Source organism: Paroedura picta, chromosome 12 (assembly GCF_049243985.1).
Source record: "Paroedura picta isolate Pp20150507F chromosome 12, Ppicta_v3.0, whole genome shotgun sequence".
Classification (NCBI taxonomy): domain Eukaryota; kingdom Metazoa; phylum Chordata; class Lepidosauria; order Squamata; family Gekkonidae; genus Paroedura; species Paroedura picta.
Genome location: NC_135380.1, coordinates 51,464,847 through 51,477,587, shown reverse-complemented (window position 1 = coordinate 51,477,587; position 12,741 = coordinate 51,464,847). Strand labels below are relative to the sequence as shown.

Genomic DNA, 12,741 nt, shown 5'->3' with positions numbered 1-12,741 from the left:
GCAAGGGCACAGGCACAGATGACCGACGCTTGACCACTGATAGGCACCTGCCTGGCCAAGGAACATATTTATTTACGGCATCCGCTCCCTGGCAGGACAGGTATGCATGGAGCTCCTAGAGCATGCCTTGTGGCTGACAGCACTGCTCAGGAACTGTTATGTAACCCCAGGCCAGGCATTCCTCATCCGTTCTTCCAAGCAGGGTGGTGGTGGTGGTGGCATGTGCTGTCAAGGGACAGCTGACTCACGGAGACCCCTCACTTGGCATTCAGGAGCCCCCAGGCTCAATCCGCAGCATCCTGAAAAGCTGAAAAGACCAGGTCGCAGGCGATGCGAAAGCCCCGAGACCCCCGGCAAGCTGCTGCCAGTCTGAGTACAGGATACTGACCTTGGTGGACCAGGGGTCTGATCAGGATAAGGCAGCTTCACTTGCATTTGTGTGTAAAAGAAGAAGGTGGTGGGGACACAGAGCCAGCTGGCATACTGCACTAGAAAGCATGGTTGCCAACTAACAGCTGAAGCCGGGAGATCTCCTGGAATTACAATGGCTCTCCAGATGACCAAGATCAACTCCCCTGGAGAAAACGGCTGCTTGGGAGGGTCCCTCCCCAAAGTCCCTCCCCAAACTCCTCTCCTGAGTCTCAGAGAATTCCCCAGCCCAGGGCAGGCGATGAAGGCTTACAATGGGGGGGGGTGTCCGCTGGCAGGGGCCCACGTAGTCCACGGACATTGGGAGAGCCCCCCTTGGCCACCCCTAGCCTAGGAGGTGGCCCTTGGCCAGTCGCTCTCCTTCAGCGGGTTACTGGTAAGGATAAAACAGAGGGGGCGGGATCTTGCACATCCCCCTGAGCTTCAACTGACTCCTGGGAAGGAGCTTTATTGACATTAAAGGTTCCTGGTTGCAGAACTACCAGATCCTGGTTGTGCTACGAAGAAGAGCAGTTTTATTTTTCTACCCCACTTTGCTCTACCCAAAAGAGCTCACACAGCCATTTCTCTTCCTCCCCCCATGTCAGGCACCCTGTGAGGTTGCTGAGAGAGCTCTGAGAGAACTGAGACTGGCCCAAGGTCACCCAGCTTGCTGCCTGTGGAGGAGGAGCAGGGAATCAAAGCCAGCTCTCCAGATTAGAGGCCGCCGCTCTTAAACCACTGCACCAAGCTGGATCTACGGTCAAAGCTGTCATTTGCATTGCAACAATGGGATATTTTTGCTGCTTTTTTATTTTTTAATGAAACCTTTCACCGGTTCGCTCATCACTGTCACATGACTGAGCACACCCTGGCCGGAATTCCACCTCCCAGGATGCAAAGCCAGCCGTGGACGGAGAGAACGAGCAGCAGCGCACACACGCAATCCCCTCCAGCTCAGCGGGCAGCACATCCAAATTCCGTTCCTTAGTAACAGGCACTCCCCCCCCCCCCCGCCGCCCACTGGATTTCTACAATCGACAGAGCTGCTTTGCGAGGCCGGGATAAATAAGATGCAAACACTGGAGAGGAATAAGAGAGTCTCTCCAGATGGCAGCCAATGCAGGAAGCAGGTTGAGGAAGGCACCCCAAGACCCCCTTCACTTCACCGGACAAGACACACACAAAATGCGGCTGCCCAGCATCCTGCCGATGCCCGTGGGTTATTGTGCTCCATGCCCTCCCCCTCCCATTGAGCCTAAGCGCATGAGAGCTGACACACAAGAGCCTCGCACAAAGCTCCTTTTGTTTTCTGCACTGGGGAATCTCTTGCACGCTCAAGGCCTGGTAAACAGCTACTCCCACCCTCCCTGTTGCCCTGAGCAAAGGGGGGAATGAGAGATGTATCCAAACCAGGGGAAAAGGACAGCGAGGCAGTCCCGAGGACATCGACTCTGCAAAGAGTCCACCCGTGAGCTTTTCTGTGAGGCCGCCCTCAAACGCTCCCTCGCGAACCCTACGGCAACTACTAAACGGCTTGAGTCACAAACTCTAGGTTGGGAAATTCTTGAAGATTTTGGTGTGGAGCTTGGGGGGAAGAAAGAGGGGCCTCCACAGGCTACAAGGCCAAAAGATGCTCTTTTCTCCAGGCAAGCTGATCTCTTACGGTTCGGAGATCAGTTATAAGTCTGGGAGGTCTCCAGGCCGCATCTGGAGGATGGCAACCCTAAGTCGGGGAACAGTATTCCTGGCCCCAAAGTGCTACCCGCTTCTCAAGGCCCCAGCTTCTGCCCATGGGCCGTTGAAACCCTGCAGGGTGGCACAGGTTGGGAGAGAAATTTTCAGACTCCTCAGCAATTTCCAAAAGACTGTTGCTAGCTTACAGAGTTTGAAAAAGGAGCTAGACAAATCCCCAGACAACCGGTTGTAGCTTCGGCTACTAGCCACAATGGCTCCGCAGCCTTATCCAGGGGGGCTTTCACATTCTGAGAAGGGGCCCCATTCATTCAGGCTGCAAAGTCAGGGTGTCTTAACAGCCACACACGGCCCAAGTCCTCGGAAAGCCCCTTTCCTTTTCCCCTTCTGCAGGAACGGCGAAAGCTAAAGGTCTAGCGGCAAAATATGCTATTTAGCTTCCAATTCCATTATATTAAAGACATTGCCTTTAAATAGATAGCAATGATATGTCTCGATATCGGGTAAAACAATCCCGGTATATTTTCCCACCCTTCTTTGGCGCCTGGCCCCGGGTTTCCCAGAATTCCTACACCATCCCCACTGCTTTTTAAATAGCCGTTTCAAACCGTCTTCTTCTAGCAGCCACTTCTGTTTGCCCCACAGTTAATACATTCAATGCCAGTTTAACACTATTTGCTCCTCCCTTCCCCGGCCAACTTGGGAAAATGGATCCCGCCGTGCTGACTGCCAGCCCAGGGGTGCTCAGAAATGCCGAAGTCCTGTGGGAACATTCATTCACGTTTCGCCACCCTCCCGTTCAGCTTCAGCCCCAGTTCCTCTTGTTCTTCTCTATCTCTCCCCAGTCAAGAAACAACAGCTCATTTTAAGCAAGGCATCTGAGCTTCTATGTTCTTTGCGGGCTGGAGGCAAGTTTGAACGTTATGTGCGACTGTGAGCCTCGCTGGAAGAGGAGGTTATGAAAATAAAGATTTCTTCTTATTTATTGATTAATGCAACATAGGAATAGGAACGTCAGATAAGAGTCGAAGAGACCAGGATTCAAACCCCACCTGGATGCAAGTTAACCCAGGCTCAATTAAAAACCCAGAGGACTCTTTGAAGCAGAGGTGTGTCTTGCATTAGTGCAGTTTCCTTGCGCCAGAGGGCAGGGGTGGCCACACAGTGGCTCTCCAGATGTCCATGGGCTACAATTCCCATGAGGCCAAGGGCTCGTGGGAATTGTAGTCCATGGACATCTGGAGAGCCACCGTGTGGCCACCCCTGCCCTAATCCAACACGCCACCCAGGACTTCATGCTGGCTTTCAGGTTCTACAGTTCAGAAAGTGGAGGCCATTTCTGCCTTTGGGGCATTCTAGACTTCACCCAGGTGGCCACTAAAAGGCCAGCGTGAGAAACCCAGCAGACTTCCCCATCAGGCCAGTCCCCAGCCACTCCTGGCCCCAAGTCACAGGGACTCTGAATCTCACACTCGGTAACTTGAGCAGAACCACTGCCATTTGCATGGCTGAGAGAAGCAGGCCAGGGAAAACGTAGAGACCAGGCAGTGTGGTGGGGCCAAAAACGAAAAAGGCCACCACAATGCCTGGGTGCCAATGGGCATTGCGTTGAGGACCCCAGTGTAAGGGGGAAATTAAACACGCCTAAATGTTTTGCCAGTTTTGTCGGGCTCCAGAACTGTGAACACTTCACCGGCTGCACCCGGGTCCCCGACCAAAGTGCAAGGGGCGGGAATAAGCAGCACACAGAGACAACGTGCTTGGATTTGCCAAGGAAGGCCACCAAGAAAGCTGGGCCAGGCCCTGCTCCAGGAAACGAGTGGGAGCCCCGGAACGGCCAGACTCTACCAGCAAGCCTGTTCCCAACCCAGCACTAAAAAGAGAGTGGGACGCTACACATGCCATGAAGACAAAAGGCTGCTGGGTGGTCCCGCTCGGCAAAGGCATGTTTGTACTTGGACAGAAGCCAGGGGATAAGCCCAAGCCTCTTTCCCAAAGCTGCCACGCTGGCCCTAAATCCTCTTAAAACTCCAACACGGTTGGCACACCGGAAGGTCCTGTGTGCTCCCGCAGACACCATGCACGGCACCCTCAGCCACCCACCCCAGAGTCAGTTCTCCCTCTGCTCCTCTGCCACTCAGGGCTATTTACCATCCTTCCCCAGGCATGACCGGACTTCCCTGGAAAGAAGCCAGGAGGCGGGACCCCTGCCCGGAAAAGCGGATGGGTGACGTTGGCTCTCTGGATCGCCCAAGACAGGAGTCGTGGAGGCAGACAGAAGGCGACCTGCAGAACCCCATTCGGACAGGAGGCCTCGCAGAAGAAGAGGCTCGCGTCTTCCGTGCCACGAGGGATGCAGCCAGGAAAAAAATACATAATATAGGCTCTTATGAGCCCACTGAAGAGTGTTTCTCTGCATGAGTCACAGCATCTCTTTCCAACTGCAGTGGGCCCTGGCAGTTCCCCCACCTCAGGGTAGGTGAAGGATGGAGCTGACACACAGGAGGAGGAAGAAGAGGAGCTGGGGATTGTGGACCCCACTTGTTACTCCCCAAAGAAGTCCCCCCACTTGTTACTCCCCAAAGGAGTCTCAAAGCGGCTCACACCCCCTTTTTCCTTCTTCCCACAAAAGATGTCCTGTGAAGCAGGTGGGGCTGAGAGAGCTCTGGGAGAACTGTGACTGGCCCAAGGCCACCCAGCTGGCTGTGTGGAAGAACACGGAATGGGAAATACACTGCAAGAAATACACATAACTCTGATGGTAGCTCCTCAGCATTTCAGGTGGAAGCACTGTTTTAACAGGTCACTTTTGAAAGTGAACATATTGTTTAAAAATATTCTCCTGCATGCATACAAGTATGTCCACTGAGCTGGCCAATCCATTCTCCCCTGTCAGCATCCGCCAGCTCTCCAACAGCCAGTGAGAAGGGCTGCCGGCTCCACTCACTTAACCCCCCCCCCTTTGTCAGGTACCAGGATGGGGTCAGGGGGTGCCATGGTGCCCATGGGCATTGCATTGAGGACCCCCAGTGTAAGGGGGAAATGAAACACAGCTAAGCAGTTTGCCAGTTTTGCATGAGGCATGCCAGCTGTCTAAAGAAATCCACAAAGGCACCCAACTAGCCTACCTGCTAGTTCCCTGGGAGCAATTCCCCTCCCCCCACGACTACCACAAGACTGACAGTTCACAAACCACAGGTAACCCTGTTCTTGCTGGGCAGGAGGACGGGGAAAGATGCTGACGTTCCACCTGAGCTGCTGGAACGCTGGCAGGCCTGAATTTTATTTATTTAGTCACGCTCATTCAATGCCAAGCCTGTCTACTGAAGGTTACCCTTTGCAACCTAAAAGTGGAACAACATTTATTCCAGAGTACAGCTGGAGATCCCTTAGCATCAGACCAGGGAGGGTCCCTCTGGTCCAGCATCCCGCCTAGAACAGAGGCCAGCCAGTTCCCCTGGGGAGCTGATAACAGGGCAGAGAGGCTGAAGCCTTCCCCTGATTTTGCCTCCTGGCACGGGGATTCAAAGGCTGACCCCTCTGAGCATGGAGTCGACAAAGAGCACAGACATCAGACAAACATGCGTACCCTCCTGATGGAAAGACACTCCCATGTTCTTCATTTGCTGCTGACTGAGCCAACCAGGAAGGGTGGGCCATGAACATTAAGTTATTATTATTCTTGTTATCTGTTATTATGATTATTATTATATATAGACACCAGGAACTTGGCCTACCCATGTAGTCTGAAGGACAAGCAATTTGTTTTTCAATGATTTGTACCTCTCCAAAGCCATTCCTGTGCCTGGCTGGTGGCCTCATAAAGATTACTGGGGGGTGATTAAAGAGATCCCTGTTACAAAAGCAATTCCCTTCCACTAGAGCTGACAACCTCCATGAGAGGCCTGGAGCGCGCCATGAAATGCAGCACATCTCCAGACTACAGAGATGAAGAGGAGGAGGAGGCGTCATTTTTTACACCTTGCTTTTAATTACTCAAAGGAGTCCCAGGCTGGCTTGCAAACTCCTTTCCCTTCCTCTCCCCACAACAGACACCCTGTGAGGTAGGTGAGGCTGAGCAAGCTCTGAGAGAACTGTGACTGGCCCAAGGGCACCCAGCTGGCTGTATATGGAGGAGTGGGGAATCAAACCCAGCTGTCCAGATTAGAGGTCCCCACTTTTAGCCACTACCCCACGCTGGCTCCCCTGGAGAAAAAACTCCGCTTTGGAGGGTGGACTCTGGCATTATATCTGCTGCAGCTTCTCCTCCAAATCCCACCTTCTCTAAGCTCCCCTCTAGGAATTTCTCAAGCCCCTACCCCGAATGCCAGCAGGCGAAAGGCTCTTGTCCTTCTGCAGACACGCTAGCCCCGTTAAAAGCGCGCCAGAGACTGACACAGGGCTTCAGACAGGCCCCCTCGTCCAGATCTCCTACGAGTCTCTGCAGGGAGCTTCGAGGTAAACGGCTGTTGGGAAAGTCAAAGCCAGACACCTGGCTGAAGCTGTGCATTGGGGTGGGTAGACGAACAGGAAGGCCAGATGCCTCTTCCCCGTTTCAGAGTCTGAAATAAAACCAGGTATGCACGTTCAGGACGCAATTCTTGGTTTCAAGTTCAGGCGCCAGCTCTGCCCCTCACCCCCGTTTTCAAGACTGCAGAGAAGAATTCCACCCCCACAAATGCAGAGGAGCCACTAATAAAGGGCCTTGCTCTGGATGCTGCGTTGCCATTTCCCGGTCACCCACTTCCACAAAAATTTGGGCCAAGCACCCCTGTAGAGTTCATGCGGAGAATTAGGCGGCAGGGTTTGGAACCAGGTGCCAGAGGGGTCAAGGCAAAGGAGGAGGGGGTTCCCTGCCTGGAAGGGCTGCGCAGAAGAGGGAACCGTGCAGCTGCCAAACATCTGCAAGTCCCAGAAAGAGAGAAAGCTGCCTGCCCGCCCACATGCAAGAGGCGCCCTGCCCTGGCTTCCTTTTGCAGCAGCCGTCTCAGAAGCCGAACTCCCGTGACCCTCACATTGGAGCCATTCTGGAGGCAGGACAGGGACTGAGACTTAGAAGGAGATCCAAAGGAGGGCTTCCCACACGGACGCATGCTCACCGCTTTTCTCTCTGGTTCCAAACGCAACCCTCTCTCAGTCCCCATCCACTTCTGCAGCCCTAGATGTGCTGCCTGTGCTCTGCCCCATGTGCGCTCCCACGGTCAAACCACAAACTTCCTCTCGGGCTAAATCTGAAACAAACACCTCAAGCTTCCCCCTCACTCCAGGCCCAAATGTTCCACTTGGAGTGCGGCCTCCTTCACCCTGACACTCCAGTGCCAGGATCCCTCGGCCTCTCCAGCTTGCTTGGGCAGCCACCGAAGACAGAATCCCGTCAGCTGTGGGATCCCAGATGCTGCTGCGCATTTGCTCCCCGGAGGCAGAGAGTTGGCAAATGTTATCCCAGGACTGTAAAAAGCCTTTGGGGGCGAGAGGTCTTCTAGCAATGCCCGACTATGCTTTGAAGCTGATTGTGGCAGCAGAATTGTGCTGAAGGCCAAGACGGCTGATTGTGGCCAAACAGTGGTGCTCCAGACGTCTGTGGACCACAATTCCCATGAGCCCCGGCTGCCCGGGGCTCATGGGAATTGTAGTTCATGAACATCTGGCGTGGACTACAGAGCCTACTGAAGGGGACACAGCTTCTCTGCTTTCCAGTGCTGGCAGACTTCTGGAAACCAGAGGAGCTCCAGTCCCATCCAAGGCCTGCCCAGGGGGCTAGAGGCCCAACTGTGGCCCCTTTTCCCACTCTGCTGCTCGACTTCCTAAAGCCGCTGAGGAACCCCTGGAATGATCCTTCAGGCTCTGAGGAGCCCAGGAAGTGATGTCAGGCGGCCACAACTCACTGCCACTCCCCTGGAAGCAACATCACCATTTAATTATTATTATTATCATAGCATCATTTTATTTCCAGCCACCCCCGAGACCAGCTCATGGCGGGTTACAGAATGTGCAATAAAACCTAATTAAAAACAGACAACAAAATCATACAGAGCTGGAACAACATGGCGGTAATATCTCAAAAACTCTCAACTCCCAACCAACCTCTGGAGGGGTGGAAAGAGGGGCCACGATAACAATGGGCTAGCTGCTGCCTCACACCAAGGGCAGGGACCCCGTGTCTTTCTCGCCACAATGGCCTCAACCATAGACCCAGTGGAAGAGCTCCGTTTTGCAGGCCTTGCAGAAACTTGAAAGCTCCATCAGGGCCCGCAGCTCATCCGGGAGCTCATTCCACCAGGTAGGGGCCAGGACCAAGAAGGCCCCGGCCCTGGTCGAGGCCAGGCGTGCTTCCCTGGGGCTGGGAATGACCAGCAAGTTAGTACCTGCCGAGCGTAAAGCCCTGTGGGAGGCATAGGGCAACAGGCGGCCCTTCATGTATGTGGGTCCCAGACTCTAAAGCAGGGGTAGTCAAACTGCGGCCCCCCAGATGTCCATGGACTACAATTCCCAGGAGCCCCTGCCAGCATTCGCTGGCAGGGGCTTCTGGGAATTGTAGTCCATGGACATCTGGAGGGCCGCAGTTTGACTACCCCTGCTCTAAAGGTTAAAACCAAAACCTTGAACCGGCAGGTTAGAGGGGGACTATGAGGTGGAGAGGATACGGTACAATGCGAGAGAAGGCAGGCTGTCCTCCCCGCCCCCCGACCCCCACCCCGGTGCAGAAACCACGAGACAACTCATGCTCAGCAGGGGGAGGGGGGACAATCCCTAGCTTGTGGCTGAGTCCGTTAAGGCAGGAGGGGAAAGGCTGCGGACCCCCGGCTGGGAATCCCTGTCCTAAATGGTTTGAAAAGCCACATGGAAAGCCGCCCCCCCCCCACCAGAGGCAGGGGCAGAGGGGGTGTAATTTCCGCCCTTCACTTTTACAGCGACTTTAAAGAAATCTAGAATAGCCGCCGAGTTCATCTGTTGCAACAAATACAAGTAGGAATCCTTTGGCACTTAGAGAATTAGCAAGCGGGGCCAGGCCCCCCTTTGTCAGCGGCCATGGGTGGAAGGGCACCGTTCTGCGGGAGGCTTGCAAACAAAACAAAACAGCTGGGTCAGGGGCCAGGAAATCCTGCAGTGCAACAAGAGCCATAATGTGTCAACAATACTCTTCGGCTCTCTGCACAGGAGAAACGTCACCCCACCCTGAGCAGGGAAACAACAGAACCTCAATCTGATCCGAAAATTGGCAATACTCAGAACTCAATGCGGGGGGTGGGGGTGGGGGGACATTCCATTGCTGATCTAAAGGTTACTATTTGTTGCTAGGAATGGGCAGGGAGGCTTGGATAAGCTGAAAAGTACCCAAATCAATGGCGACTTTGGGTACTTTTTCAGATCATTTGAGCAGAACCACCCATTCCCTGCATTTGAACAGTCTGAATTGCAATTCGGCCATTTTAAACAGCACCTGAGGAGAGGAGAGGAGAGGAGAGGAGAGGAGAGGAGAGGAGAGGAGAGGAGAGGAGAGGAGAGGAGAGGAGAGGAGAGGAGAGGAGAGGAGAGGAGAGGAGAGGAGAGGAGAGGAGAGAGAGCTGACCATGGCGGGTGCCTCTTCCCTTTAAATCCCTTCCCAGTTGGGGCGGGATTTAAAAGGAGCGGGTGGGACACCTGGCATCATCAGCGGCTTGGCCAGTGCTCTCCTTCCCCTCTAGTCAGGCAGAGGGAAGGGGGGGGGGAGAGTAGAAGCATGTGCACAAGAATCCCCAAAACCTTTCAGATGCAGCTGAACCCAAAAAGGGTGAAGGAGTATTTGTGCATTTCAGATTTGGCCGTATCGTTTCCAGTCAAATCCAAAACTGTACTTTGCAAAATTTTTTGCACGTGCCCATTTCCCACACCGAAGAACCTCAAAGGGAGAATCCAACGCAAAAGGCCAAATTCGGGTTCTCTAAGACTTCCAATATTATACCATCCCCCCCAACAGAGCTCGAACAGAGGGCTGAGATTTCTCAATCTCCACACTTCTTAGCATCACTCAGGAGCCCAGACCTGCTTAACAAAAACAAATGAGGCAGAACTCATTTCCTCGACAACGTGAAGGGTATCCCTGAGAAATGTGCAAATCAATGCCTCTGTAGAATGGACACGCGACGCCTCGTGCACCTGACGAAGTGTGCTGAGTGAGAAAGATTTTTAAAAATGGGCAACGGTTTCATTTTGCTGCTGTAGGCTGAGCTCCTCTGAAATGATGCGTGTTAATAACTCCCCTAGCAAATCCCGGGGCTTCTAGCCCATCACGTGCTCCGCAAAATGCGTGAATGGCTGCCATGCTTCTCATGGTCAGGGCTGAATTTTACATCCCCCCCCCCTTATCGGATGGCCCCTGGAGGCCCCGGCCGTGCTGGTCCAGAGCCCAGGCCAGGCTCATCTCACCAGCCCTTCCCAGCTAAGCCGCCCAGGCCAGCAATGGCAAAGCACCTCCGGACCCCTCTTGCTTAGAAGCCTCTCTGCAGAGAACTCTAAAAGGAACCAGGAAAGCCCAATTAATAATATTTTTAACTCAACTGATTCCTAGGAATGAAAGCAACTCATAAACTGGGGAAGGTTTTTTCCAAGGGGGGGGGGCAATCTGACATTTCCATATACATTAGTTACTTTTTGTATGCAGGGCAGTTTTAGGAGACGAGTCGTCTTCCTTGCAAGTAACTGAGCTGCTTGGTCAGCGTGTTCCTCCTCCCCGGCCAGCCTCAGCCGCCAACCACAGCTATGATCCACTTCTCGCTCTTTGCTTTTTTTCTTCCCCCCACCCTACTTCCCAAGGAGGGGAGCCAGACTTCCCCCTCCGATGCTCCATCCCCACCACCACCAACCCTGTGAGGTGGTCCAGGCTGAGTGATTAGCCCCAGGTAAAAGAGTCCCAGCTCAGGAGGAGGAGGAGGAGAGGGGTCTGAACCTGGCTCTTTCCGAGATCCCCTCTTGCATTTCCCAAAGAAGGGGAAGGCCTGACAATGAGGCTGTTTCTGCAATTTGCAAGGCCTGCTTTTTCTCCTCCCGTGACCCCTTTTCCTGCATGGGCTGAGAACAAGTGGGGGGGGGGAGCAAGGGAAGCTGCTGCCCCCCCCCCCAGCACCACCATTTCACCTAATAGTCCAGCCCTTTGGCTATTTCCTTTCTGTTTCCTGACCACTTGGACCTCACACGCCTTCCTGGACAGGCTGGTTCTGCCACCCCTACCCAGGGCCTTCTGTATGACAGCCTTGCTGCAGAGGGTTAGATGCTGCTTGACAACCAAATAAATTAATGAAAAATCGTGCCAGGAGAACCCACTCATGGGGGGGGGTGATTTGTTCTCCCCTCCCTCATTTTCTCACAATAGGGGAGGCCAGAAGGAGAGTTCATAACAAGCCCAGTGAGCTTCCATGGTAGAATTCAAACCAAGACTGCACAAGGCCCCAGTCCTCTGCTCTACCCACTACACCACACTGAAGAAGAGCTGTTTTTTATACCCCGTTTTTTCACTACCCGAAGGCGTTTCGAAGCGGCTTCCTTGAACTGGCCCAAGGTCATCCAGCTGGCTGCATGTGGAGGAAAAGTGGGGGGAAGCTCGGTTTTCCCGATTAGAGCTTGCTGCTCTTTAAACACTATTCCACGCTCAGTCCGGAAGCTCTACCTCTGAGCTCTAACCCATGAAGGATTCCAGAAAAGCTACAACAAAGCAAAACCCATCCTTGTTCTAAAAACAGAAAAAGCTCACCCAAAAGTGTGGTCATAAAAAACAGTGCAAGGGTCAGACAAGAATCTAAGTGACCCAGATGTGAATCTCTACTGGGACAGGCCCAATCAGACACCCCCACACAACCTGTTGATTGATTTCTTTAAAACATTCTCAGCTGCCTTTCCACCCAGCTCAGGGTCTTCACAGCAGAAATCAAGGCAAACATTAAAGGTAAAGGTATCCCCTGTGCAAGCACCGGGTCATGTCTGACCGTTGGGGTGACGTCCTCTAGCGCAGTGGTCCCCAACCTTTTTCTCACCGGGGACCGGCCAACGTTTGACAATTTTACTGAGGCCCGGGGGGGGGGGGTAGACTTTTGCCAAGGGATGTCACCACCGCCGCCTGAGCCCCTGCTCCACTTGCTTTCCCGCCGGCGCCCCTGACTTCCCGCCGCCCACTGGGAGGTGCTGCCAGCAGCAGCTGGGCAGCGGCACTCCGAGATGGAGCCCCAGCCATGGCGGCCGCTGGAGAGCGCCAAAGTGGCAGGGCAGCCCCCGAGGCAGCAGCTGGGGAGGATGACGAGGAGGAGCCACAGCCCGGTACCGACTGATCCACGGACCGGTCCCGGTCCCCGGACCAGGGGTTGGGGACCACTGCTCTAGCGTGTTCATGGCAGACTCAATAGGGGGTGGTTTGCCAGTGCCTTCCCCAGTCATTACTGTTTACAAATATAAATATATGTAAAAACATTAAAAAACAGACATAAACAGGAGGTGAGTGACAGCTAGTGAGGGTTGAAACAGGACCGTCTTCACCCGCTGGTGGTGGAAGAAGCAGTGTTGGTTTATATGCTGCTTTTCTCTACCCGAAGGAGGCTCAAAGCGGCTTGCATTCGCCTTCCCTTTCCTCTCCCCACAACAGACACCCTGTGAGGGAGGGGAGGCTGAGAG

The 12,741-nt window shown here is 53.8% G+C and overlaps 1 protein-coding gene across 8 annotated transcripts in view; it reads right to left on the bottom strand.

Moving 5' to 3' along the window:
* Window positions 1–12,741, bottom strand: part of RALGDS (ral guanine nucleotide dissociation stimulator) — a 135,081-nt gene that overhangs the window by 58,753 nt on the left and 63,587 nt on the right. The window lies entirely within an intron of this gene.